Genomic DNA, 27,912 nt, shown 5'->3' with positions numbered 1-27,912 from the left:
TCTATACCTCAGCACATGGTACACCAACACTTGTCAATTTTCTGGGGGTGTTAAAACAAATTCAAGATGACTACGGGTTGCCCTGCCCCTGGATTTTTGGGGATGCAATTCATGGGCATTTTCACCACAGCATCTTCAATCATATTAAGTAATCTTAAAGGGGAAGCAGTTGTACTAGCAGTGCACATGCGGCTCTGTGACGTTCCTCCACAGGATCAAGAATGGGAGCTACCAAAAATTATCACTGAGACCTATTCTAGTATTGGTCGAGATGGTATGGGGGCCAGATCGATTAAACCACAATTTCAATGCAGATATAATAAAGATACCACCAAGCAAGCGCCTGAAGGTTCCAAAAAAACACTAGGATAAAAAACAACAAAAACCTACAAAAGAAAGGGGACAATCTCTGCATGCGGAGACCCCAAAAAAAAGGTATAACCTTAGAAATAGGGATAATATAAAAATGCCTGTCAGATATCAATATACTGATACAAGCCAATCTCGTTCCTTAGAGATCTCACTGGTAAAAACACAGTAAGAGAGGTGGGTGGTCAGAGCAGCGAACAGAGTAGGTAAAACTGAGAAAGGACTCAAAACGCTAGTCTGAAGTTTCTGTTAAAAAAGTAGATAAACTTCCCCAACAAAAATCCCAATTTAAAAAGAACAAAAATGGCAGCAGTTACAATTCAACATGCCACTCAGGAAGAGGGCGTTACTGAAGAACAAGAAGTGATCACTGCTCGTCAGTGCAGCAGAGGTCACAATAGTTCACCAGTGTTAGAAACGGCATTCATGTTACCCCCTGTCCAAGCAAGGACCCTCAATCTAGTCAGGGTAAGTCACACACAATCCAAATTATCCTATGCCCACCCTCTGGTAGCTTGGCACTGAGCAGTCAGGCCTTAACCTAGAAGGCAAAGTATAAAGTAGTTGTGCAATAAATCATGTAATAACACAGTATAGCACCACAAAAATACACCACACAGTGTTTAGAAAAATATATAATATTTATCAGATAAGATGCAGGTTAAAAATGATTAAAACACAATAAGTATATGTTGAGATATCACTGTAAAAGTATTATGAAGTGCCTTTAGTCTTTTAAAAGCAATAAATGTCTTTTTCAAGCACAAAATACCTGTTTCACATTCAAAATCTCTGCAAAGAACCACAGAGAAGAAGATGTGTGGAAACAAAGGGGGTGTGCGACGATGTCTCGGGCCACATATGGCGATGCGTCATTTAGTTTTCACGCAGGGACGGCTGTGCATCGATTTCCGTCGCTCGGTCGTGGATCCTCTTCAGTTTGTGGTGTTTTTGGACGCCCCAGGGATGATGCGTGGATTTCTGGCACTGACAGGACACAGGTGCTGCGTCAATCCTGTGGGTGTTGCGTGGAAATTTCTACCACACGGCAGGTGCTGCGTCGATTCCTTTCTGGATGTCGGGCTCGGTCGTTCCGGCTCAGCTGTGCGTTGATCCAGTTGGTCGTGTGTCAAATTTCCGGTCGCTATGCTGGTGCTGCGTCAATCTTCTTATTGCAAAGTCAGGCTGCGTCGTTCCGGATCAGCGTGTGGTGAATTTTTCACAGCGGTGCAAGCTGTGCATCATTTCTGGCAGGCTGTGTGTTGATTTTTGCCACACAAGCAGTCCTTCTTCTAGAGATGAAGTCTGTTTGGTCTTGAGACTTCAGGGAACAGGAGGCAAGCTCTATCCAAGCCCTTAGAGAGCACTTCTCCAACACAGCCAGAGAGCAGCAAAGCAGCAGGGCAACAACAAGCCAGCAATTCTTCACAGAAAACAGTCAGATGAGTCCTTTGGGCTTCAGGTAGTTCTTCTTGGCAGGATGCAGGTTCTGGTTCAGGTTTCTTCTCCAGGAAGTGTCTCGTCAGTTAGAGTGTCTACCTCAGAAGTGTCTGAGTTGGTAGAGGCAGAGGCCCTGTTTAAATACCCAAATGTGCCTTTGAAGCGGGGGTGGTAAAATGGTAGGTCACCCCACACTCATCCCACATGGACTTCATGAATGCAGATTTGATGCCTGTGCCTCTGTCAGACACAGCTTCCTTAGGGAACCCCACACAGGTTAATATTTCCATCAGGGCCCTGGTCACCACCGCTGCAGTCACTATTCTCAGAGGGATTGCCTCTGGATAGCGGGTGGCATGCTTCACCCAAACCGGAATAAACCTGTTGCCCAAGGCAGAACATTGATGTCGATGCCAACCATTTCAAAGGGGGTGCCAATGACGGGGAGTGGGATTAGGGTGGCCTTAAGCCTTTTCCTTGTCTGCCCACTAGCCTGGAAGTAGGGGCAGGCCCTGCAGAAATTATCTGAGGCTACCCCCATTCTAGGCCAATGGAAGTGGGTGACAAGCCTGGCAAAGGTCTTGTCTTGGCCCAAATATCCTGCCAGGGGGATGTCGTAAGCCAGACCTAGTAGGAAGGCCCGGTAACACTGGGGGACCAGTAGCACATGTGCTGCACCAATGTCCAGAGCCTTAGACTCACTGTAAAGGAGATCATTCTCCCAGTAGATGTGGTGATCGCCAGAGGCTTCACCAGCTGCTTGCGCTGTGGTCTGTTGCCTCAGACTCTCAAGGGTGAGGCATTCCTTCTGCGCTTTGCAGAATTCTTCCCTGGTTGGCCTACCCTATACTTGCCAGCCAGCAAGTTAAGGTAGGTTGCCCAGGTCAGCAATTTCCTCTCCGGTTGGCTCAGGGGCCTCCTCCTCCTCAGGGACACCGTCCACCACCGTGGGAACATTTGATGTGGGTTTCCCGTTCCTCTTCCCCTTCCTCTCTGCACCTGTCTGGGCCATTGTTCCAGGGTCCAGACGCCCTTGACTTCCTTCCCGGGCAGCCATGGACCTTGTGGTCATGCAGACCCACTCAGGCACACCTAACATCTCCAGGTGGGATCTGAGCTCTACCTCTTTCCAGGCAGTATGCTCTAGATCATTGCCTAACAGACAATCTACATGCATGGCAGGACTCACAGGTACTTTCAGTGTACCAGAGATCCCCCACCCACTCAAAGGGAACCAGAGCCACCGGTAGGTGACTCTCACGATTGTCAGCGACTATGACCTGGTGGAATGTATTAGGGACTATCTGCTCTGCTGACAACAGCTGACTCTTGACAGTAGTCATACTGGCTCCTGTGTCACGCAGAGCCTCCACCCTTTGCCCATCAATGGTGACCCACTGTCTATACTTGGCAGGCATGTGGGCTTTCGGCACCATCTCCTTATCTCCCAGGGATACTAGGGACACCTCTGTCTGCCCCCAAAAGCTAAGTGGGACTGTCTCGCCCCCAAGCACTACACTAGCCAACCCAAGTGTCTGCCCTCCAGTGGTGGGCTATGCTCTCTTGGAACACTGGGAGTCGCCCTTAGAGTGTCCATGCTGGTAGCACTCTAAGCATTTGGGGATGAACGTCCCTATCTTCTTATCAAAGTACCCTGGTTTCTTCCCAAACCTAAAAGAGGAATGGTTACCACCCCCCATGGAATTGTTTTTGGGGCCTTTTGAGAGTTCTTTATCTTTAAGTTTTTCTTCCCCCCTCTTTTTTCTGTTGGGAACCCTGACCACCTTTGTGGGTGTCCCCACAGATACCTTTTTGGACACTCTGGGGCTAACCCAGAGGTCGGCCTCCTCAGCAAGCTTCCTGGGGTCAGTCAGCTTACTGCCTATGAAGTGCTGGCACAACTCTGCAAAATAAATACTGAACATATGCTCCCTCAGAATCAAATCATATAACCTTTTGTGATCATTTACTTTGCTGCCTCGCACCCATCCATTCAGTGCCTTATTGGAGAAATCAAAACAGTCTACCCAAGTCTGTGTGGAGAATTTGGTGCTGTCCCTAAACCTCTGATGGTATTTTTCAGGGTCAGCCCAAACTTGGCCAGTAAAGCAGCTTTCATGGGTGCATAGACATTCTGATCATGTGGATGTAGTGTAAGGAGTGTGTCCCTCCCCACTACTGGTTCATCATACCACAAGGCCATCCCCCATTGCTCCTCAGAGGTCCCATGAGCCCTTTGTGAAACTTCATAGGCAGCCAACCACTTGTCAATGTCATCTCCCACCATATAACTTGGCACAACATTTGTGGGTATGCAAACCTTTTTCTCCCCAACAGGTCTTGCATGTATGCTGCCACCATCACTGCTGGACTCAGACTGTCTCACCTTGATCTCCAGCTCCTTGAGACTCATTTCATGAGCCAACAAAAATGTCTTCTAAGCTAAGGCTCTCTCAGCTGCTTTTGCTTCTCTCTCTGCTCGCCTTTCCTCCTGTTGAGCGTCAATTTGTAACCATGCTATATGCAACTGAAATTCCCTCTCCCCTGTCCTTTCCTCTGCGGTCAGGCCCTAATCAGAGATACTGCTCCCTGGTTTAGCAGGGGGCACTACTGCAGTGGTAACATCATCCACTGATGGCAAAAACTCCTCTGAGGGGCCATCCTCTGGGCCCTCTCCTCAACATTCTCATCAGAATGGGCTGCTGGCCAGGCCCTCAGCGCCATTTGGAATTCCTCCTTTCTGGAGGCTTTCTGGGTAGGTACTCCCATATCCGTGCAGAACCCCTTCAGCTGTTTAACAGTATAGGTTTCCAGCATGGCCAGATCAAAATCTTCATCTCCTGCTTGAGACCCAGCCTGAGACAAGATAAAAAATCAAGTTGACCTTCAACTGTGGGTAGGTAGTGAACACTTAGCTATTGTATGTCACTGCACAAATACAAGTCCTTTCCTCACCGCTGATCACCAATGTTAGAAATGGGGTCTTTGGTTGGCAGTCAGGTTACCCCTGTTCAAGCAAGGACCCTCACTCTAGTCAGGGTAAGTCACACACAATCCAAATGATCCTGTGCCCACCCTCTGATAGCTTGGCACTGAGCAGTCAGGCTTAACTTAGAAGGCAATGTGTAAAGTATTTGTGTAATAAATCATGCAATGACACAGTATAGCACAACAAAAATACACCACACAGTGTTTAGAAAAATATGTAATATTTATCTGATAAGATGCAGGTCAAAACGATTAAAATGCAATAAGTATATGTTGAGATTTCACTGTAAAAGTTATATAAATTGTCTTTAGTCTTTTAAAAGCAATAAATGTCTCTTTCAAGCAAAAGTACCTGGTTCGCGTGCAAAATCTCTGCAAAGAATCGCAGAGGAGGAGATGTGTGGAAACAAAGGGGGTGTGCATTGATTTCTTAGGCCGCACACAGCGATATGTCGTTTAGTTTTTACGCAGGGACAGCGGTGCATCAATTTCCGACACTCGGTAGTGTATCCTCTTCAGGTTGTGGGGTTTTCGGACACCCCGGGGATGTTGCGTGGATTTCTTACGCTGACAGGACAAAGTCACAGGGGCTGCATCTACCCAGTGGGCGTTGTATGGAAATTTCTACCGCATGGCAGGTGCTGCGGGGATTCCTCTCTGGAACTCGGGCTGCGTTGCTCGGGCTCGGCTGTATGTCGATCCAGTGGGCCATGCGTCGAATTTCCGGTCACACCGCTGGCGCTGTGTTGATATTCCCATTTCAAAGTCGGGCTGCGTTGTTCTGGTTCAGCCTTTCACCCTGGGTCAGGCTGTGCATTGATTTTCGCTGCACAAGGAGTCCTTCTTGTAGAGATGAAGTCTTTTTAGTCCTAAGACTTTAGGAAACAGGAGGCAAGCTCTATCCAAGCCCTTGGAGAGCACATCTTCACCACAGCCAGAGAGCAGCAAGGCAGCAGGACAACAGCAAGTCAGCAGTCCTTCACAGAAAGCAGTCAGGTGAGTCCTTTGGGCAGCCAGGCAGTTCTTCTTGGCAGGATGCAGGTTCTGGTTCAGGTTTTTTGTCCAGGAAGTGCTTTGTCAGGTAGAGTGTCTACCTCAGAAGTGTTAGAGTTGGTAGGGGCAGAGGCCCTGTTTAAATACCCAAATGTGCTGCTGAAGTGGGGGAGACTTCAAAGAGTGGCTTAGAAGTGCACCAGGTCCCCTTTCAGTTCAATCCTGTCTGCTAGGGTCCCAATAGGGGGTGTGTCAGTTCTTTGTGTGAGGCCAGGTTACAGTCCTCCAAACTCCCAGCCCAGGAAGACCCATTCAAAATGTGGATGTATCAAGTGAGGCTGAGTATCCTGCGTTTGGGGTGTGTCTGAGTAAATGCACAAGGGAGCTGTCAACTAAACCCAGCCAGGCGTAGATTGTAAGGGACAGAAGGATTTAAGTGCAGAGAAATGCTCACTTTCTAAAAGGGGCATTTCAAAAATAGTAAGATTAAATCCAACTTCACCAGTCAGCAGGATTTTGTAACAACATTCTGGCCATACTAAATATGACATTCCTACTCCTTTCAGATCAGCAGCTACCTCTCAAACAATATATGAGGGTAGCCCCAATGTTAGCCTATGAAGGGATCAGGCCTCACAGCAGTGTAAAAACAAATGTAGGAGTTTTATGGTACCAGGACATGTAAACTACACAGGTACACGTCCTGCCTTTTGCCTACACAGCACCCTGCCCTATGGGTTACTTAGGGCATACATTAGGGGTGACCTATATGTAGAAAAAGGGGAGTTTTAGGCTTGGCAAGTACTTTTAAATGCCTAGTCGAATTTGGCAGTGAAACTGCACACACAGGCCTTGCAATGGCAGGCCTGAGACAAGGTTAAGGAGCTACTTAAGTGGGTGGCACAACCAGTGCTGCAGGCCCATTAGTAGCATTTAATGTACGGGCCCTGGGCACATATAGTCCACTTTACTAGAGAATTATAAGTATATTAAATAATCCAGTTGGGTATGATCCAATGTTACCATGTTAAAATGAAGAAAGCATGTGCACTTTAGCACCGTTTAGCAGTGGTAAAGTGCGCAGAGCCTTAAAACCAGAAACAACTGTATCTAAAAAGTGGAGGGAGGCAGGCAAAAGGTTAGGGGTGACCACCCTAAAGCTGTCAGGTCTAACATGGGGTATCTTACCACCTGTCCTTTTCTTCGATTTTGATGCATGCTCCACTACTTTGACAAACACTTTTCATTCTGTATGCTTTCATCCTTAAACGCTTCTGGACAAGGATTGGTTACAAGCATTGTTGTATATATTTTGCAGCCTTGAAAAAGTCACATGTTGTGACGAAACACGTGTTGGCGGGGGTTATGAAACGATGCTCATCTTATCACTATGATGGCTGTGATTATGGAACGACGACCATCCTATGGACATGATGTCCATGTCTTTCATTAAAGGAACCCACTGCAACTAAACCTAACTGGAGAACTTGTTTATATGTGAACTTTCTCTCAAGTGCTGTGGTGTCTGAGATAAATCATGCCTCACAGATGTGCGAGCACACTACGCCCAGTGTTGCAAATGCCTACTGAGAGGGTCACAACCTTTACATCAATGGTGGCTGTGCATTTCAAGGCCAATGGGGCTGAAACCAAGTAGAAAGAACTGTGCATCAAGGCAGTACTTTCATTAAAACAGAGGCTCTGATTGTAACTGATGTATGTATTGCAGCGAACTGCATGCCACTCACATGTTCCTCTTTACAAATCAACATGGTTCAATGTAGCTCAGTGGGTTTATGCTGCTGTTGTACATATCTTTGCATAAATCTGCAGTCTGCAGGCCCAGATCTCTCTGATGTTAGACACTGGCTAAAACAAAACCTGCTTCTTAGATCTATGTTTTGGAGGAGGCCAAGTTTCCAATGCCAGTAACATAGCATAATTGGTTTTGTCCCAGCTCCATAGACCTGGTAGGCCACAGATCAGTATTGTTAAAGCAGCTTTGAAGATTAAGATGCCTCCGGAGAAGCCACCGTGGACTGCTCTGTTATGGCTACAGAGGAGCATGGTTCACCGGGCTGCCTGTGGAGGGACAATCCGCTTCCTGTCTCACTGTGGAGGGTGGGCTGCGTGCCGTGGCCTCGCACTGCCCAACTTACAGCAGCTGAGTAGTGCAGCCTGCTTTGTGTGACTCTGGCAGTGCCTGTCCACCTATCTCCACTCCCTGCTCCGGAGCCCAGACAGGAAATCCTCCCTGTGCTTCCCTTTCAGTGCAACAAACCTCAGAGGCTCCTTCTCATCCTGCCCTTCCCCGCTGCTGCCAGGATAGGGCATCCACACAGCAAGGGGGGGCAGCCAGTGAGCAGGAATGGTCCGGTGACTGGCAGGCCACCCCGTGCAATTGGAGACTTACCTGTGCATAACTTTGTATGCTGGAATTCGGGTTGATGCTAACAGTAAAATGTGCAAATAAGTACTGTTTTCTTTTTCACCTTTGGGTTGCCAGTACTGTTTGTTTCATTTAGAGCAGAAACTGCAAATCACAGCGAGTAGAAGATTTTACTACTTCACATTATTTGTGGTCAGAGACAAAGCACTGATTAGAGGCACTTTGTGAATGTTGTGGGTGGCCGAGCAATACTGAGCCTGCTCATGGAACTCAATGGAATTTGACTAAGTTTTTCAGTAGTTCCCAGAATTCCGTGGAGTGAAACTCCGAAAGCTCCAGCTGGGCCTAGTGATGAGGAGATGGTTCCTAAAATCCATGTGCCATCTAATACTGCAAAGTGTAGGCAATGGGTTACCATCAATGGGCAAGGTGTTGAGGCTCGGAGGGACACAGGAGCCAGCATGACTATTGTAAGAAATTGTCTGGTTACCCAAATGCAAATTATACCTAATATATTTTACCATGCTGGTGTAACTGACAACAGTGAGGGTCACTATCCAATAGCCCTTGTTCCATTTCGGGTCTCAAGACTTTTGAAATTTGCAGTGAGCCCTGCCATGCATTTGGATTGTTTATTAGGAAATTACATTGAGCACACTACCTGGAAGAAAGTGGAGCTCAGGTCACACCTGTAAATGTTAGGTGATCTGAGTGTATGTATGCAACCACCAGGTTCATCGTTGCCCAGTATTAAATCAAACTTCCACAGGAGCAGATGCCTTTTATCCAACTCCCTCCAAAATATGCGTGCTCAAACTTTACCGATTATCTGAACCCTGCATTCGCTAGGGGGAAAGGAGAATGGGAATAGAAAAAGAGACACCGCCTCCAGATCCAGTTCCAACCTGTGTTTCCCACTTGAAGATTCAGTGTGTGCTTCTGTAACCTGCACCTTTCTTATTGGGATTTCTTTAAAGGAAGAATCTGCAGTTGGGTGATCAAAACATAGATAAGTACATTCCTACTGGGCATTCAACTCTTCAGCCATACACATTCACCCAATTCTATTGTTCTCCTAACCTGGATCTTTTGAGAGACTAGCCTCTCTCTAAGAGAACAATGTTAACTTAATATCTTCTTTTCTCCAGGGGTCAGAGGTATCCAAGGTTCTCCGGAGAACAGTTCAAAGGTTCACAAATATACAATCTACTAATGTCTTTTACAGGAAACGAAAACTCCTTCTCAAGGTTCAGTTTTCTCAATCACAGTCCCTAGGAATTAGTCTGAGCAATGAGGTTTGTCTCTAAGACTGGCAAGTCTGCTATGCGAAAAGTTTTTGAACAGATATGTACATATATTGGGAAGTCTGGAAATCATACAAAAGGATTCCTTACAGCAGTTGCTAGAAGTTCTGTTAAGCCAAAACTAGTTCTCCTCAGAAAGTCGATAGCCAGTTGTTGGAAGAAGAAAGAAATTCAGCTTCTCCAGAAGGGAAAAAGTAGCTGGTGTGCACACCTTAACAAGAAAAATAATTAATTACTCACAACTGGAAGAATTCTCTACGAAACAAAGCGCCTCAGGAACACTGCTCATTCTCCTCAGGATGACAGTTGAAGTACACATCTCCCAGAGAGAAACAGCTGGAGGGAAGCTTCAGCACAAGACAAAGGTAGAACACTAGAGCGCTGACCTCACAAGGATTTGCGGCCACCATCTTGAGAGGCAGTTAAACCTGAAGAAGCTATTTCCAAGAACAGCCTCCGCAAGTGCCATCGGGAGTGAGGACACCACTGCAACCAACGTGGGTAGAAGGAAAAGGGGAATCATTTTTGCTGAGAGAAGAACTTAACAACACTGGTAATAGTTTTCCTGACTGTACCCCCCTCCAAAGAACTACCTCCCAAAGAAGGTTTGTAGGGGAAAGTGTTGTGAAATTGCTTTATCTACCTTGGAGCATGCAAATTTTGGAAGGCTTCCCGGGACTTTTCTTCTTGGCCAAAACCTTTCCAATCAATGAGGTAATATAAAGTTCCTTTTTCAAACTTTGAGTCTAAAATTCTATTCACTTCATATTCTAAATGTGAATCTACTTGGATAGGATCTGGAGGTGTGGTTGTCCTAACATTGGGAGGGCTTCTTTTAAGTAGCGAGACATGGAATACTGAATGAACCTTAATCTGAGGAGACAAGGCGAGTTTGACTGCTACTGGATTTACAATTTTCTTTATTTTAAAGGTTCCTACATATCTAGGCTGGAATGTTTTGTTCCCTCTTAAATGTAAATGTAGAGTGGATAGCCAGACCTTCTCGCCCGCGCAATAACCAGGATTGCCTCTCCTCTTTTTGTCAGCATGCTTCTTGTAAGAGACGTTTGCCTTGGTCAAGTGTTCTCTAGCGGATTTGAAGGTCCTTTGAATTTTCTTACTGAACTCATTCACAAATGGGACCGAGCCTCCTGACCTTTCTAAGATAATTTTTGGGTGCCTACCAGAGTTCAAATAGAAAGGAGAATAACCCGTAGAGGCAAGAATAGCATTGTTGTACGCAAATTCTGCTGTCCAAATGAAATCTGGCCAGTCATTATCTTGTTCCAGAAGATATAAGCGTAGGTACTGCTCTATCTCCTTGTTAACTCTTTCTGTCTGTCCATCCATTTCTGGATGGTAAGTAGTAGAATAACGTGAGTCTATTCCATGTTGTTTCATAAAGGCCATCCAGAATTGGGAAACGAATTGAGGACCTTGATCTGAGATTTCAACCACCGGAATGCCATGAGTTCTCACTATGGCCCTCATTATAACATTGGCTATATTGACCGCCTACCACCACGGCGAGGGCAGCCAACATACCGTTGCCATGGCTACCAGCCTCCCACCCGCATTATGACCATATACGGAATTCCGCCGGTCGGCAAAGGTGGCGCTGCTGTCAGCAGCAGCGCCTTGCCAGGAAAACACCGCCGACCATATCATGAACAATGATACGGCCTGGCGTTTTTTTGCTGGTGGATGCTGCTACTGGCATCAGTGCTCCGTCGCGTCTCCTGCCAGAGGACCCCCTGCAAGCAGGTAAGTCGGGTGCTCCGACAGGAGAGGGGTGGGGGTGGTGTGTGCATGTGTAGGGGTGTTGTGTGTGTGTGTGGGGGTGTGTGTCTGTTTCGTATGCGTGCATGCTAGTGTGAGTCACGTTGAATGAGTGCGTGAATGACTGCATGTGAGTGTACGCGTATGTTGTGTGTTGTGAATGCATGTGTGTGACAATGTATGTTGGTGTGTGTTGCGGTGTGGGGTTATGCATGTGTGCATGTGTGGGTGGATGTGGGTATGAGTGTGTGTATGAGTGTGTATGTGTGTGCTTGTGGGTGTGTAAATGTGCGGAGGGGCAGGAGAGAGAGGGGAAGGGTAGGAGAGGACTCTATGGAGGGGGAGGGGTGCTGGGGAGACCCTTCTCAGTGCCAGTGAAGGAATTCCCTGACACTGATAATGCCTACCACCATGGTTCTCATGGCGGAACGCTTGCCATGAAAACCATGGCGGTAGGTGCGGTCATAATCCCGAGGGTGGGATTGTGATGCCCACCTGGCTGGAGATAGAAGTCTCCAGCCCAGCGGCCGTTACCACCCTGGCGGACGGAGTGGTACATTGGTGGTTTAGCTTGCGCCAAACAGCCAATGTCATAATTTGGGAAAAGGTACCGCCAGCCTGTTGGTAGTACCTTTCCCCAAATTACTCCCGACCGCCAGGGTAGTAATGAGGGCCTATGTGCTGTGAAAATAACCGTGCTAACTGAGAGGCTCTATGAACCTTCTTCAGAGGGATGAAATGACTCATTTTAGAAAAGGTGTCTACAAAAACTGGGATTGTGACAAAACCTTGACTTGAAGGTATGTCTACAATCAAATCCATAGTAAAGGTGTGCCAGGGATAGGGTGCAATGGGAAAAGGATGAAGCTCACCTCCAGGAGATATTTGTGTTGTCTTTCCTCAAATGAGTTTATCACAGGTTTGAACGTATTGTCTTATTTGAGAGATCATGGCAGGCCACCAGAAATACCTCTTAATTAATTTGGTACTCTTCAAAAATCCTTTATGGCCAGATAAAGGATCATTATGACACGCTTGCAGCGCTAGTTCTTGTAACTCAGGAGTTGGCAAATGTAAAACATTTTCAACAAAAGGGAGCTTTTCCAGAACCTTTCCAACTTCCTTTTTGTTGGCCCAATCTGAAATGTCTTGTTCAGATATGGATTCTCGAACCTTCCTTTTTATTTCGGAAAATTGTGAGGTACAAACAAACATGTCTGCTGGAATAACTGGAATCTTTTCAGCTTCTCCGGCTCCAAGTATTTTAATCATTCTTGATAATGCATCTGCCTTACCATTGTCAGAACCAGGACAATAGGTAATGGTAATATTAAAATCTGAAAAGTACAAGGACCATCTCAATTGCCTTGGAGTTAATGTCTTACCAGTCTTTAAAAACAGAAGATTTTTCGGATCAGTGAACACAGTGACTACATGACGAGCCCCTGATAAATAATGCCACCATTGCTGAAAGGCATCCTTCACTGCCAGTAGATCTTTGTCAGCAACTGGATAATTTCTTTCAGGAGGAGTTAATTTCTTGGATCGAAATGCCATTGGGTGAAGTTGACCAGTTTCCTTGTACCTCTGAGACAATACACCACCAATTGCTTGGTTGGAGGCGTCAGCTTCCACAAAAAATGGCTTCTCAGGGTTAGGATGGAGAAGGATCAGGGCTGTCATAAATGCTCTTTTGCAGGAACTCAAAAGGTTCTTCAGCATCAGTTGACCAATGGAAGAGTGTTACTTTTCTCAAAAGTTTAGTAATAGGGACCACCTTTTTAGAAAAACCTTTGATAAACCGGCGGTAATAATTGGCAAAGCCAATAAAACTTTGCACCTCCTTCACAGTTTTAGGAGAAGTCCAATCCAGGGTTGTTTGAATTTTAGCAGGATCCATGGAAACTGCATTTTCCAATAAGACAAATCCCAAGAATTCTACTTCCTTCGCATGAAAGGCACACTTTTCCAACTTCACATACAGATTATTTTCCAACAATTTATTTAGAACTGATCTCACATGATCTACATGGTCTCGCAAATTCTGGGAGAAGATTAAAATATCATCAATGTAGACTACTACAAATTGATCTAAAAACTCTCTCAGAACATCGTTCACAAAGTGCTGGAAAGCAGCCGGCACATTACATAGCCCATAAGGCATCACTTGGTACTCGTATAGACCAAACTGGGGGCGGGGTCCCGTTTTCTATTTGTCTCCCTTAGCAACTTGAATTAAATGGTACGGTATGCGAAGATCTAGTTTAGTGTAGATTTTTGCGTCTTTTACCTGATCTAGCAGTACTGAAATCAAGGGCAGGGGATCTTGAAATCTTCACCGTAACTTGATTTAACGCCCTATAATCGATACAAGTTCTTAACTTGTCATTCTTCTTTGAGATGAAAAAAAGGGGGGAAGAGATTGGTGATTGCGAGGGGTGAATAAAACCGTTTGCCAAATATTTTTCAAATATTCTTTTAGGAACTTGTTCTCCTTCAGTATGGGGACAGATTCTACTGCAAGGTAGATTTGCACCTGGCTCAAGTTCGATCCTGCAATCATAAGATCTGTGGGGACATAGCTTATCTGCTTGGTCAAACACTGCAGACAATTCTTTATATTCTAGAGGAATGACAACCTTTTCCAGAGCACAAACCACATTGGATTTAGTAGCTAAAACTTGAGCGGGAGATGGTGCACTACTTATCTCTTGAGGACCATAGCAATGTTTCTGACAGTAGCTTGAATTTAATTGGACAGTCGTCTTTTCCCAATTAATTTCAAGGTTGTGCTCCATAAGCCAAGGTAAGCCCAAGATCAGCTGAAATTGAGGAGCATCTATGAGATTGAAAGACATCTTTTCTTGGTGTCCTAAATGATCTTTCAGAACTAGAGGTTCAGTTTCATCTGTGATAGGGCCTGAATACCGGTTTGTTCCATCCACCGCACAAACAGGCTCTGCAATTCTTTTTTTTACAAAATGCATTCCCATTTTTGTGGCATACTGGATGTTGCAGAAATTTCCCGTAGCTCCTGAGTCAGTCATCACTGAAACCTCCTGCAGCTTCTTTTCTCTGAAGATGAGGTCAAAGGAGATGGCTAGATGAGGGGAAGCAGACTGTAAGGTGTTTGCCACTAATTGGGATTCAGGGGCTGGTTGGTGTTGTGAGTCAATCAGTGTTACTCTCTTAGTAGAATGAGTTTTCTCTTTTCCTGAAATACCTTGTTTAGGTTTCTTTGGGCATTCTCTTACAAAATGCCTCGGTAAAAAACGCAGCCCTTTTGCTCTCGGGCCTACCAGTCTCCACAATTAATTTGTTGAATTGGGCCAGATAATACATCAATTCCCTATTTCCTTTATTTAAGTCTAGTAATTTATTATCTGTGGTTTGGGAAATTGTTCTACGGTCGAACATATGAAGGAATTTGGTTTTAAAATCTTCAAAATCATATAATATAGGGTCATTTCGTGACACCAAAGGCATAGACCATGAAGCCGCATCTCCACTCAAATAAGACAAAATGAATGCTGTTTTTGACTGATCCGCTGTAAAAATAACAGATCGACAATGGAAGTATAAGGAGCACTGTGTTAAAAATATCTGCGCTTTGTCAGGATCTCCACTAAAATGTTCAGGTGGGGTCCGGGGAATGATAGGGGAGATGGAATGAATGACTTTTGTGGATACTTCTGAGGTAAAGATAGGGAAGGTTTTACCTGAAACCCCACTAGTCCTAGCGTTATTCCCAGAAGTAAAGTTATTTAATTTGTCCATGAGCTGTTGGGTCTCATTAGGGGATCTTTTTATTACCTCTCTCAAGTTTTTGTTTTCACCTAGGGCAAGGGTTAACATTTTTTGCATTTTGTCCATAAGTGCCACAAGGGTTTAAAATCTAAACCTTCAGCCATTCTGCTTGGGTAGAAATAAGTATTTTTATGCACTTCAATCTGTCAGAAGATTACCTATTAAATGAAACTTCCACATGAGCAGATGGTTTTTACCCAACTCTCTCCAACAGATGCATGCTCGGACTTTACTGATTATCGGAACCCTGCATCCGCTTGGGGGAAAACGAATAGGAAAAGAGAGACTGCCTCCAGATCCAGTTCCAGCTTGTGTTTCCCACTTGAAGATAGGATATTCAGTGTGTGCTTCTGTAACCTGCTTCTGTAACCTTCTTCTTATTGGGATTTCTTTAAAGGAAGGACCTGCAGTCGGGTGATAAAAGCATAGATAACTATATTCCTACTGCGCATTCAATTGTTCAGCCATTCACAATCAACCAATTCATAGGTTCTCCTAACCTGGATCTTTTGAAAGACTAGCTTCTCTCTAAGAGAACACTGTTAACTTAATATCTTCTTTTCTCCAGGAGTCAGAGGTATCCAAGGTTCTCTGGAGAACAGTTCAAAGGATCACAAATATACAATCTACTAATGTATTTTACTGGAAACAAAAACTCCTTCTCAAGGTTAAGTTTTCCCAATCACAGTGTCTAGGAATTAGTCTGAGCACTGAGGTTTGTCTCTATGTCTCGAAAGTCTGAAAGGCAAAGAGTTTTGAATATATATGTACATAAATGTATTGGCAAGTCTGTAAGTTATACAAAAAGATTCCTTACTGCAGTTGCTTGAAGTTCTGTTAAGCCAAAATGAATTCTCCTCAGAAAGCCAATAGCCAGTTGTTAGTAGAAGGAAGAAATTCAGCTTCTTCAGAAGGGAAAAAGTAGCGGGTGTGCACACTGTAACAAGAAAAATAATTAATTACTCAAAACTGGAAGAATTCTCTATGAAACTAAGCACCTTAGGAACACTGTTCATTCTCCACAGGATGACAGTTGAAGCACCCATCTCCCAGAGAGAAACAGCTGGAGGGAAGCTTCAGCACAAGACAAAGGTAGAAATACTAGAGCGCTGACCACACAAGGATTTTAGGCCACCATCTTGAGTGGCAACTAAACCTGAAGAAGCTAGTTCTCATAACAGCCTCCTCAAGAGCTGCCGGGAGTGAGGATACCCCTGCAATCAACGTGGGTAGAAGGAAAAGGGGAATCATTTTTGCTGAGGGAAGAACTTAACAACACTGCCAATAGTTTTCCTGACACCCAGGAAGGGAGTCAAAGATGTCTGGACCCTGGAAGAATGGCCCAGACAGCTGCACCAGAGGACAAAGTGCAAGGGGTGTGGGAATACAGCCCCTGAATGTCTCCAAGCAGAGGTGGATGGGGCCCCAGAGAGGGTAGCCCTGCAGCATTGTGGAGAGGACATGGCCTCCCTTGGTGATCTGTCTAAACATGCTGGATGGCAAGCAAAAGGGGGCCCCATCAGGAAGGATTCTACAAAGTACCAAGGGAGTGCCCAATCATGTAAGGAATGCAGCAACAGGCTGAAGCCCAGGCAGCAGGTGATGCCTCTAGTAGTCACTGCAGTTACTAGGAAGACAACCTCCTCTATTGTGCGCCTAAGGCACCTGTTTATGGGGCAACAAGGGCCCTGGTGCTCCCCCAAAGCTAAAGGCCCTTAACACTGTAGCTACCCCTGGCAGGATATCTGGGCCAGGACAAGACATTTGCCAGGCTTACCCCTCACTTTTACTGGCCCTGGATGAAGGTTTCCTCTGATACCTTCTGTAGGGCCTGCTTGATCTGGCAAGCCAGTCGGAAGACAAGGCAAAAACTGATAGCTCCTCAAAATTCTATACCTGTTGTTGGCACCACCTTTGAAATGGTAGACATTGACATTGTTGGGCCTACTGATCCCCAGGCAGCCTCTGACTACAGGTTTAGCCTGGTTCTAGTGGATAATTCTTCAAGATACCCAGAGGCTGTACCTCTGGGGAATGCAACTGCACCTGCAGTGGCTAAGGCCCTAATGGGGATTTTTACCTGAATAGAGTTTCCCAAGGAAGTGGTATCTGACAGGGGCACAAACTTCACATCTGCTTATATACAGGCAATGTGTAGAGAGTGTGAAGTTACCTATAACAACCTACCATCTCCACACAAATGGGCTTGTTGATATGTTCAACAAGACCCTTAAAGGCATGATCATGGGTCTGTCTGAGGTCCTGAGGCGTAAGTGGGACATCTTCTTGCCATGCTTACTCTTTGCCTACAGAGAGGTACCACAGAAAAGGGTTGAATTCAGCCGTTCTTTGGTTCTGTATTTTTATCCTATAATGGGGACCTCTCAGGCTGGTGAAAGAGGGTGGGAGCAAGCTCCCAAGAAACCCCAAGCGTGTTGTTAGATACATGATATCCTTCTGAAGCCTGATTGCCAACCTATGGAACCAAGCTTCTGACAACTCTAAGGCCATCCAGGAGTTTATGAAGCAGTGGTACAAGCAAATGCCTACCACACTGGTGTTCCCAGCCAGAGAAAAAGGGTGGGTTATGAGCCACTGGAGCTAACGGCCCTCCAAGATTGTTGGACACGGTAATATGAGGTGATTGAGGGGAAGGGGGTGGCCACCTACTTGGTGGACCTCAAGATTCCCAAATACTCCCTTAGGGTCCTCCCTATCAACCAGCTCGAACCCCACTATGAAAGGTCAGAGTTTGTTATGTTACCGGTAAAAGTTGGAGAAGAGGACAGTGAGCCTCTCCCTGACTACCTAGCTTCTGAAGAGAAAGATGAGTCAGTGGAAAGTTGTAACCCTTTTCCATACCTTGACTTCCATACACCATAGAGATTGTCACCAGTCACTGAAGCAATTCTCTTCTCTATTTTCTCTCAATCCTGGGATTACCCACCTGTTTACACAAATACTGACACAGGTGACAGCCCCCACGTTATGCATAAAATCTATAGGCTGTCTGACAAAATGAGGGCCGGCATCAAAGATGAGGTTTTAAAGATGCTGGAGTTGGGGGTGATCGAACCCTCCAGTATCCCCTGGTCCAGTCCAGTGGTGCTGGTACCAAAAACTGGCAGCACTGGGTACCACACTTGAATTAAGATTCTGTGTAGATGACAGGGAGCTCACTTCAGTCACAAACCCTATTGCTCATTCCATCCGCAGGCTGATCAGCTGATTGATAGGTTATAGGCTGCTCATTTCCTGAGTACTTTTGACCTATTACTTCAGGATACTAGCAGATTGTCCTAACTGAAGGTGCCAAGGAGAGGTCTGCCTTCTCGCCTCCAGAGGGTGACTTCTAGTTTAGGTGATGCCCTCTGGACTCAAGAATGTCCCTGCTACCTTCCAGCAGCTGGTGAACCAAATGTTGGCGGGTATGGAGGCTGTCAGTGCTGCTTACTTGGATGACATAGCTGTCTTCAGAGGCAGTTGGAATACCACCTGTTTCACCTGCAGGGAGTGTGTTAGGCCCTGCAGCAGGCAGGCCTGACTATCAAGGCCATTAAGTGCCAGATGTACACCTGTGACACCTGTTGTGCAGGGTTAAGGTGCAGACCCTCCAGGCCAAGATAGAGACTATCTTGAGCTGGGAGCCCACCAAAACTCAGACTGATGTAAGAGCATCCTTAGGCCTCACTGGGTACTACAGAAAGTTTGTCACAGGATATGGCACCATTGTTTCCCCCTTGACAGAGCTGACTTCAAAAAAGCAGCCCAGAAATGTGATTTGGGCAGAGACATGCCAAAAATAATTTGAATCCAGGCCATGAGCACAGCTCCTGTGCTAGAGACCATTGACTTTTCCCGGGAATTCATTGTTCACCCTGATGCCTCAGAACTTGACACACAGGCAGTCCCACATAATGATGAGGGCCTAGATAAACCTGAAGCTTTCATCTCTAGGAAGTTTCTTCCCAGGGAACAGAGGTGGAGTGATGTTGAAAAGGAAGCCTTTGCTGTGGTCTAGACACGGAAGAAGTTGAGCCAATACCTGTTTGGTTTTCATGTCTGGATTCAGACCACAGGCCCCTCATACGGCTAATGTAAATAAAGGATGAGAATTCAAAATAGTTGAGATGGTCCATCTCCCTACAAGGCATGGACTTTACGGGGGAAAACAGACTTAGGTCAGACAATGCCAATGCTGATGGTCTCTCTAGGTTCTTCCACCTCAGTGATGAGAACTTCCAGGAGATTGGGTAGTTCTCCCAACTATCAACTGGAGGACACACGTCTTAGACCTGTCAACCTTTGGATCATCTTTCTCCAAACATTTTACCTGTTTGCTTTACATTTTTGCTGATTTAATTTTGTTGGCTCTAGGACTCTGAGCACCTTAACATTGCTGATCAGTGCTAAAGTGCATGCACTCTCGACCCCTAAAAATGGTTTGATTGGTGCATCTACAATTGGTATATTTACTTTGCTTGTAAGTCCCTAGTAAAGTGCACAACAAAGGCCTGTAAATTAAATGCTACTAGTGGGACTGCAGTGCTGCTTGTGCCACCCAGTCAAATAGCCCTTAAACATGTCTCAGGCCTGCCATTGCAAGTGATGTATGTGCAGTGAGACTGCCATATCGATTTGACATTTAAAACCTCTCTCCAAGTCTTAAACTCCCCTTCTATTACATATACGTCACCCCTAAGGGAGGCCCTAGGTAGTTAAAAGGCAGGACATATACTGTTAAGAATACTGCTTTCTCCATGGTACAACAATGTCTATATTGGTGCTAGGCTGCAGAACGTGAGCTAACACAGACAGAGTACAGGAATGTGCCATATCTTGATAGATATGGTGAACTCCTGCCCACTCCCTTTGATGCAGCATAGTGCAGCAAGTTCTCCTACTGCACTGCATTGCATGAAAAAATGTTACATCTGGCCCAATGGATCTGTAAGGCTACTTTGATTCAAGAATGCTAGGATTACTTGGGGACCTCACAAATACAAGTCATTGATGTACCAGGGCTACGCAATTGGCAAAGTCTACCGACAAAAATGAGGGCCATATTTACAAGCGGCTTGTGCCACTGGTGTGTCACTTTTTGGATGCAGCAATGGTGCAGACTGAGCCCCGTATCTACAAGGCGATGCAAAGTCACTTTGTGTAGCTTTTTATGACCTTGTAGCTATGTAGTAAGGCTATAGCTCAAGTTGATGCATTGTCTTCTCCGTCAACGAGGTGTTCTAAGTCTGTTGCAGTGGGTGTTCCCACACAACACGAATGGATTTTGATACATTTCCAGATTTACAAAGATTTGTAAACCTGGGAATATGTCAAAAGCCTACATCTCCCCATGGGGGGCATAACAGAGGTGCTACGAGGAGAAATACCTTTATTTCTCCTTGGGTTTTCCTTTTTCTATGTGGGCTGCTTTCTGCAGGACATATAGCAAGAGGAAAACATCTCTTGTGATTGTTTTTTGTGCAGGAAGGGTCCCTTCTTGCACAAAAACAATCATGCCCGTAACGCAGACACCCTTTCACCATGGTCCAAGGGTGCCTGCATTGGCGCATGGCAGCCCATTGTGCGCCAGCGCAGTGGAAAAGGACAGGAATGTGCTGTATCTTGTAGACAAAAGCAAAAAGAACAGATAATGGATGGAATGCTGAACAATGCAAACATTCACCCACAGTCACAAAGATCTGGGTTTAATCCATCATTTTTTTGCCCACCATACCACCTCAGTTTGGATCCAGCCATATGCAAAACAGTCTTGACCCCATTGATACAGTGCATTCGTGCCATTTAATTTTGATGCCGGACAGCACAGAAAAAGGCGTGTGACGGTGCCCTGCTTCATAAAATTGCAAATCTGCCTCTGAGTGTTTCTTACTCTGGAGAAAACTTTACAATCAGTGATTACTGGGATTTTCAATTGCCCCAGGCCAAAATATAATGAAACTAGCACAAATGGCATACTATTCTGAATTTCGTGTAATGCGTTTTTACACACAATTCTGAAAATCCCACCAGTATGCCAGTCGTGTAATTACACCGATTTTCGCAATAAAAACATAGCACAGGAACGTGGGGGACAACACATGCAATCAGAATGTGTATGGCTCTTGCTCACTGCAATTGTTATTCTGTAGCATCAAAAAGGACACATTTAATGCTAAGATGAAAGATTTGCTTTTCATATAAATACAAATAATTTTGTAAGACTTTCTTGAAATGTTGTATAATTGTGTAACTTCAAATTATGTGAATTGTGTGCACCCCTACCTTTCATGCAATCACTGTGTGGGGTATATATCTCCATCTCTGTTGGTGCAATGTCACATCCTCTAAACCCCTTTTCAGGCAGTAGTGGTGCTCAGTAAAAGACATGTTTTTCTGTGACCTGGACAGGCTACCTGCTCACAGCTCACTGATGGCAATTACAAACAAGCATTTGCAATGCAATAGGTCTCATGTTTGCTCGAGGTAGAGCTATTAGCGTTGTAGTTTCCTAACTGGACTTTTATTGCTACTTAAATTGAAAATTAAAAGTAAAACAGTTGACATAAGCAAGCCAATTCAAAGCACCTTGGCTGCCATGAGCATGAGTGCGAAGGAGAGACACAAAAAGGTAAAGAAGTTCACTTGCAGTCATACGTATCAGCAATCATGCAATTATCCATGTAACAGGGGTGTCTGCAAGGTCGTAACAAAACCCCCCTAAGGAGGGACAAACGTAAAGCATTTACCAATGATACCAAATGATTTTTGAAAGGCAAGTCCATGAACGAGTAAAGGGGATAGGCGTGTGGTGGGCATGGTAAAACACCTACAATACTTACAACAGGTCAAAGCGCTTGTGAGCTCGACCTAAAAATGGCATCTGCGTATTTTATAGGCATACATTTGTAATGATGCATGCGCACACCTACGAAATGATGTGAGCACTGTGGCCAAGTCATTGTGCCTTTTTTCTGCCTTTTATTTAATTTTGGCCATGCTGTACAGCTTTTTGCCTATTATCAAAAGGCGTTTGTAAAGCCTACAGCCCCCCCAAAAAACGGACGTATTTTTTGCTAATGCGAGAGTATAACGTGGCCTTGTACAGAAGCTCAAACACCAACCACTTCTATGATCTATGAAGGGTGCAAGCGTCATAAAGGTATATCTACAGGGAAGAGTATCTAACACCCAACTAAATTAAAAAGTGGAAGAGTTAAATAAACTGAAGCGCAGCCGCGTTTTGGCGTTCGAACACATTCTTCCACCTCGATCGGGCATTTCAAAGGTTTCTCACACAGCTTCATTCCAACAGCTTTGGCCAACAGGGCCGGCAGTTTGCTGCACATGTGCCTTTCACTCAGCATCGAATAACAAATCACACTAAATTAGGATAAACTAAATCTCGAAGGCGAAAACCCGCAGTCAAACACTTCTGTTCGGTTTAGCTCTGCATTCCAGCATCTTACAATAGACACAAACTAAAACAGACCATAAAGACCAGGGGTCTCCGCGCTTCACGTAGAATTGCAAGAAACTGCACACGCTGTAATACAAAGATGTGATTTATTGCGGTTTAAAAATATCCTGTAAATTGGAAAGCACGTTGTTTTACAACATATTATTGCTGCAGTTGAATTATGGTTCCTTTATGTGCTTTAGCCGTGGGTTAATTTAATACATGAATTTAGCCATCAGTCACACTGGTTTGTGCTACTTCCTCACAATGCCATTTCTTCTTCCTCTAACCCAAAGCCCACACCAATACCCACGGCGTACCAACTTTATATACATTTTTTTAAACGGGGTGGGTAATTAAATCTTCCAAAGGCGGGTACACCATCTTCCAAATGTAGTAACTTTATTGCTTCATCAGGGTATTTGTCCTGGAAAACGCACCACGCAACAAAACATGTTTTCATGGGGAACAGCAGAGAATCTATCATATGGCAGTTATGACAACCCCAAACTTTGGTCGTAAAGACTGTGGCACATAATTTGAGCACTGTTCAACTGCCGTTCATGGTAGTCAGCACTAACCCTTTTCAGTCATAGTTAATCGCCGCAGTACTGAACAACTATTCGCAATGCAACGGGTCTGGCATTTGCCAAGTTAGAGCTATTCGCGTTTTCTTGCCACATAAATTGAAAATAAAAAAAAGAATAAGCGAGCACACGGCCAATATGAAGCCTGATGGAGACATGCTAGAGCAGGTGTTTTACATTTTTTTATTGATGAGTGTTTATGTATTTTGAATAATAAGTTTATGTAGGAAATATAATAACGTAGAAAATTAACGCACGCATTTGAAAATGTGATCACGAAGAATGGCCAACAATGTTAACGAAATCTACTAATCAATGATTTAATTAATAATTATGAAATGCAGAATATTTGTTTGATTAATGTAGTTTTATGTCATATTAAGAGTTATGCAATAAACATTAGCTTTATTAATTGTAGCCCTTAACTTGGCCTACTTGCAAGGCCTCATGTAAAAGCTGTATTTCTTAGCGTTTATTAAAATGGCTGTCCAAAGAAAGTTAAATTGTGAATTTCTATTGTATTGTTTAAATGTACTCATAACGGAAGCTTCTCATGTGTACCGACTGCTAGAAGATAATATTCCAACTAATGCAACATTTTCTATGAAATATATGTGAGACTGACTTTCCCAGGAGAAGAACAATGAAGATATTGACTAGAGTAGAAGCTGCAACAATATTGTTACCTGACAAGCCGAATGATGAGGACATTGAAAGACAAATCAATCAATGACATAGGAATGGAGTAATATTAGAAATCATATATTTGGGATTTTAGTTTTATTGGATGAAGTGTGACCATATGATTAACTGAACAATACGATTTGGATGGTAGGTTAGCTAACTTTGACTTAACAACACTGCATGGAGAGAAGACACTCATTCTGCTCATTTGCCCATTTTCTTCCTGACAGAATGGTTACTACTTTCTTGTACGTCTTGACAGTGGACAGGCTTAACTTTAATGCTTAGAGACTTTGCCTTTTCTGAACTTTAATGCTGAATCTTGATGCCTTGCTGATCGACTGATGTCCTGAGGATGAAGACTGATTCTACTTTGCTGATCCATACTGACGATAGGTATAACATAAACTGTTATTAATATGCAAAGTTGCTTTTTCTTTCTAGGTACCAGCTGCACTGTTTTGATTGAGCCATAGTTAGATGTTTTTTCAAATTTGTGTTACTACATAGTTTTGCATGAAGCCCAACATGCTGATGCTACTCTGTTGCTAGGTAAGTATTCTCACTAATGAAATCATGATAACAGGGAGTAATTCTTGGTGAAGTTCACAGCTAAGCCTCATGTACATAATTACATCGACACAATTGACTTTGCTATTGATTTGCACCTTAACCTTAGAATGTGTTTTTGTTCAAGCTTTGATTAGACAACGTTTCATCTGCTGCTTTGGACAGCCAGTATTGTTTCTGTATGTGTTTCATCTGATTTTGAGATTAATCTACATTACATTAGCATTTAGGGAAATAACAATTCTAACTTTTACTAAAAGGTGTGGTTATTCGTGACTGAAAGGTCATGCTGAGTGACAATTACTGACTCTATTGATTATTGATGTTATTGATTGCTAATGATTTTTTGCCTACTGAAGCTATGGTAAGAACATCTTAATTGCAAGTCAAAAGGTTCATTGACCTATTCGCTTCCCCTTGTAAGTTTAATTATTAAGGTCAGATGCGCTAACAGAGATGGTAGCAGACTGATGGTTCATCTCCTTAAGATCTTATCATAGACGTTCGGTATAGAATAATAGAGAAACAGAGACGGTAAGAAAGATTGAAGGTTTGTCTCCCTAAGAGCTTGCCACACACGCCCGGTACAAAGTGACAGGTGTAACAGAGATAGTAGCAGGATTGAAGGTCGCAAATGTGGTAGCAGTATTCATTATTATTGAGATTTGGATTCTGTTTTTCAATTATTCTAATTGGAGAGAAAATGACGTTCCCTTAAGTCCGGAAATGACTTTCCCAGATCCTGGATCCTGCTAATGTTTTTTTAATCTCCAAAAGATCGCCCGCCGGCCCAGCGGGAAAGCCCCTGCAAAGAGGAAGCCGGCTCCGAATGGAGCCGGCGGATTTGCAGGGGTGCGACGGGTGCAGTGGCACCAGTCGCGATTTTCAGTGTCTGCAAAGCAGACACTGAAAATCTTTGTGGGGCCCTGTTAGGGGGCCCCTGCACTGCCCATGCCAGTGGCATGGGAAGTGCAGGGGCCCCCAGGGGCCCCACGACACCCGTTCCGCCATCCTGTTTCTGGCGGTGTAAACCGCCAGGAACATGCTGGCGGGAAGGGGGTCGGAATCCCCATGGCGGCGCTGCTGGATTCCCTGGGCCAGGGGAAAACCGGCGGGAAACCGCCGGATCCCCTTTTCTGACCGCAGCTTTACCGCCGCGGTCAGAATGGCCCTGGAAGCACCGCCAGCCTGTTGGCGGTGCTTCCGCTGCCCTCCGCCCTGGCGGTTTGAAACCGCCAGGGTCGGAATGAGGGCCTTTGTATCATTGGGAAATGGATATGCGGATTAAGTCGCAAGTTTTTGCGCACTGAACTGTATGTAATTCAAAGACAAGACGGAATTGTTACCTGAAGAAGATGAAACGTGTACTAGCTATGCATTGAAAATAATTTACACTTTGGAAGAATTGAAAACATTGCAGAATAATGTTGACAGGGAGGAAAAACATTAATGGAGCAAAATGAAATGTGTGCAAAGACAAGATGAATTGTGTGTTTCAGAAGAGGTTCAGTTGGTTTCGCCAAATAGTCTGTTGTCTCAAATGGCAAGATACTATCATAGCCAAGCACATATTAGGAGGGATGCAATGATTCATTTGTTTAAACATGATTGGTTTAACCCAAAGTTTAGACAAGTTGCTGAAGCAGTTTGCCATCAAAGTGTCATTTGCCAACAACTAAATGCGGGAAAAGGGACAGTGGTTAATTTGAGCCACATTGGAAGAGCAGGAGGTCCATTCAGCAGAATGCAGATGGATTTTATTGAGATGCATGTGTGTGGAGGTTTGAGATATGTGTTGGTGATTGTTTGCATCTTTATCATTGGAACAAAGCTTACCCTACACAAAGAAATGATAGTCTCACAGTAGTGAAACTACTTCTTAGGGAACTGATACAGCGTTTAGGATTTCCGATCTCTTTAGAATCAGATAGGGGAAGTCACTTCAACAATGAAGTAATTAAATTACTGTGTGCAGCATTGAACATTGAGCAGAAGGTGCATTGTAGCTGCTGCCCTTAAGCATCAGGACTAGTCGAATAGATGAATGGTACATTGAAGTCAAGAGTTGCAAAGATGTGCATGTCTACGAATTTGAAATGACCTGACACATTGCCTTTACTCGACGCCTCCCAGTCTGGATTCCACAAGAACCGTAGCACTGAGACCACCCTCATCGCCTGCACAGACGACATCAGGACCAGAGTGGACAAGGGCGAGACCGTCGCCCTCATCTTCCTAGACCTCTCTGCAGCTTTTGATGCTGTATGCCACCAAACCCTCCGCACACGCCTTTTTGATGCCGGAACTCACCACAAGGCCCTGGACTGGCTCACCTCCTTCCTCTCCGAAAGAACCCAAAGAGTTCGCCTCCCTCCTTTCCAGTCTACAGCCACCAAGATAATCTGTGGGGTCCCCCAAGGATCCTCCCTCAGTCCCACCCTCTTCAACATCTACGTGGCTCCCCTCCCCAACATCCTCCGCCCCCACAGCAATACCATCATTTCATACTCTGACGACATTCAGCTCATCATATCCCTCACTAGGAACCCAACCACCGCCAAGAAGAACCTGAATGCCAGACTCCTCAACATTGCCAAATGGATGACAGCAAGCCACCTCAAATTGAACTCAGTCAAAACAGAGATCATCATCTTCGGGCCCAACAAGACAGCATGGAACGACTCCTGGTGGCCCACCACCCTTGGACCACCCCCAGCACCCACCACCCACGGACGCACGCAACCTTGGCATCATACTGGACTCGTCTCTCTCCATGACCCAGCAAAATCAATGCCATATCATCCTCCTGCTTCAAAACCCTTCGCATGCTGCGCAAGACTTTCAAATGGATCCCTTTAGAAACAAGAAAAACAGTCACCCACGCCCTCATAAGCAGCAGACTACACTACGGCAACGCCCTCTATTCAGGGGCCACAGCCAAGCTTCAAAGAAAACTCCAGTGAATCCAGAACGCAGCCGCAAGTCTCATACTCAACCTCCCTCGCCACAAACACATATCTACCCACCTCAGATCCCTACACTGGCTGCTCATGAACAAAAGTATCATTTTCAAATTCCTCATCCATGCTCACAAAGTCCTCCACGACACTGGACCGGCCTACCTCAACGTACGAGTCAACTTCCACACACCAACCCAGGCAGCTCCGCTCCGCCGACCTCGCCTTCACTACAGTCCCCTGCATCCAATGCACCACCTCCGGCAGCAGATCCTTCTCCCACCTCGCCGCCAAGACCTGGAACTCCCTCCCCACCAACCTACGCAAGACCCACGACCTCCTAACCTTCTGAAAACACCTACAAACATGGTTTTTAGAGCAGTAACCTCCCCCACCCCTCCCAGCGCCTTGAGACCCTACAGGGTGAGTAGTGCGCTTAAGAATTTATTTGATTGATTGACCTTATCAGGTAGGTTTGACAACTACCACAGCTGTGAAGTGTGCTGGAATTCCAAAATTGATTCAAACAAGTCACACGAAGAAAGTGGCATGTCCACTGGATGATGAAGAAGAGTTGTTGAGAGTA

Source organism: Pleurodeles waltl, chromosome 4_1, assembly GCF_031143425.1.
Source record: "Pleurodeles waltl isolate 20211129_DDA chromosome 4_1, aPleWal1.hap1.20221129, whole genome shotgun sequence".
Lineage (NCBI taxonomy): Eukaryota > Metazoa > Chordata > Amphibia > Caudata > Salamandridae > Pleurodeles > Pleurodeles waltl.
This window is presented reverse-complemented; position numbering follows the sequence as displayed.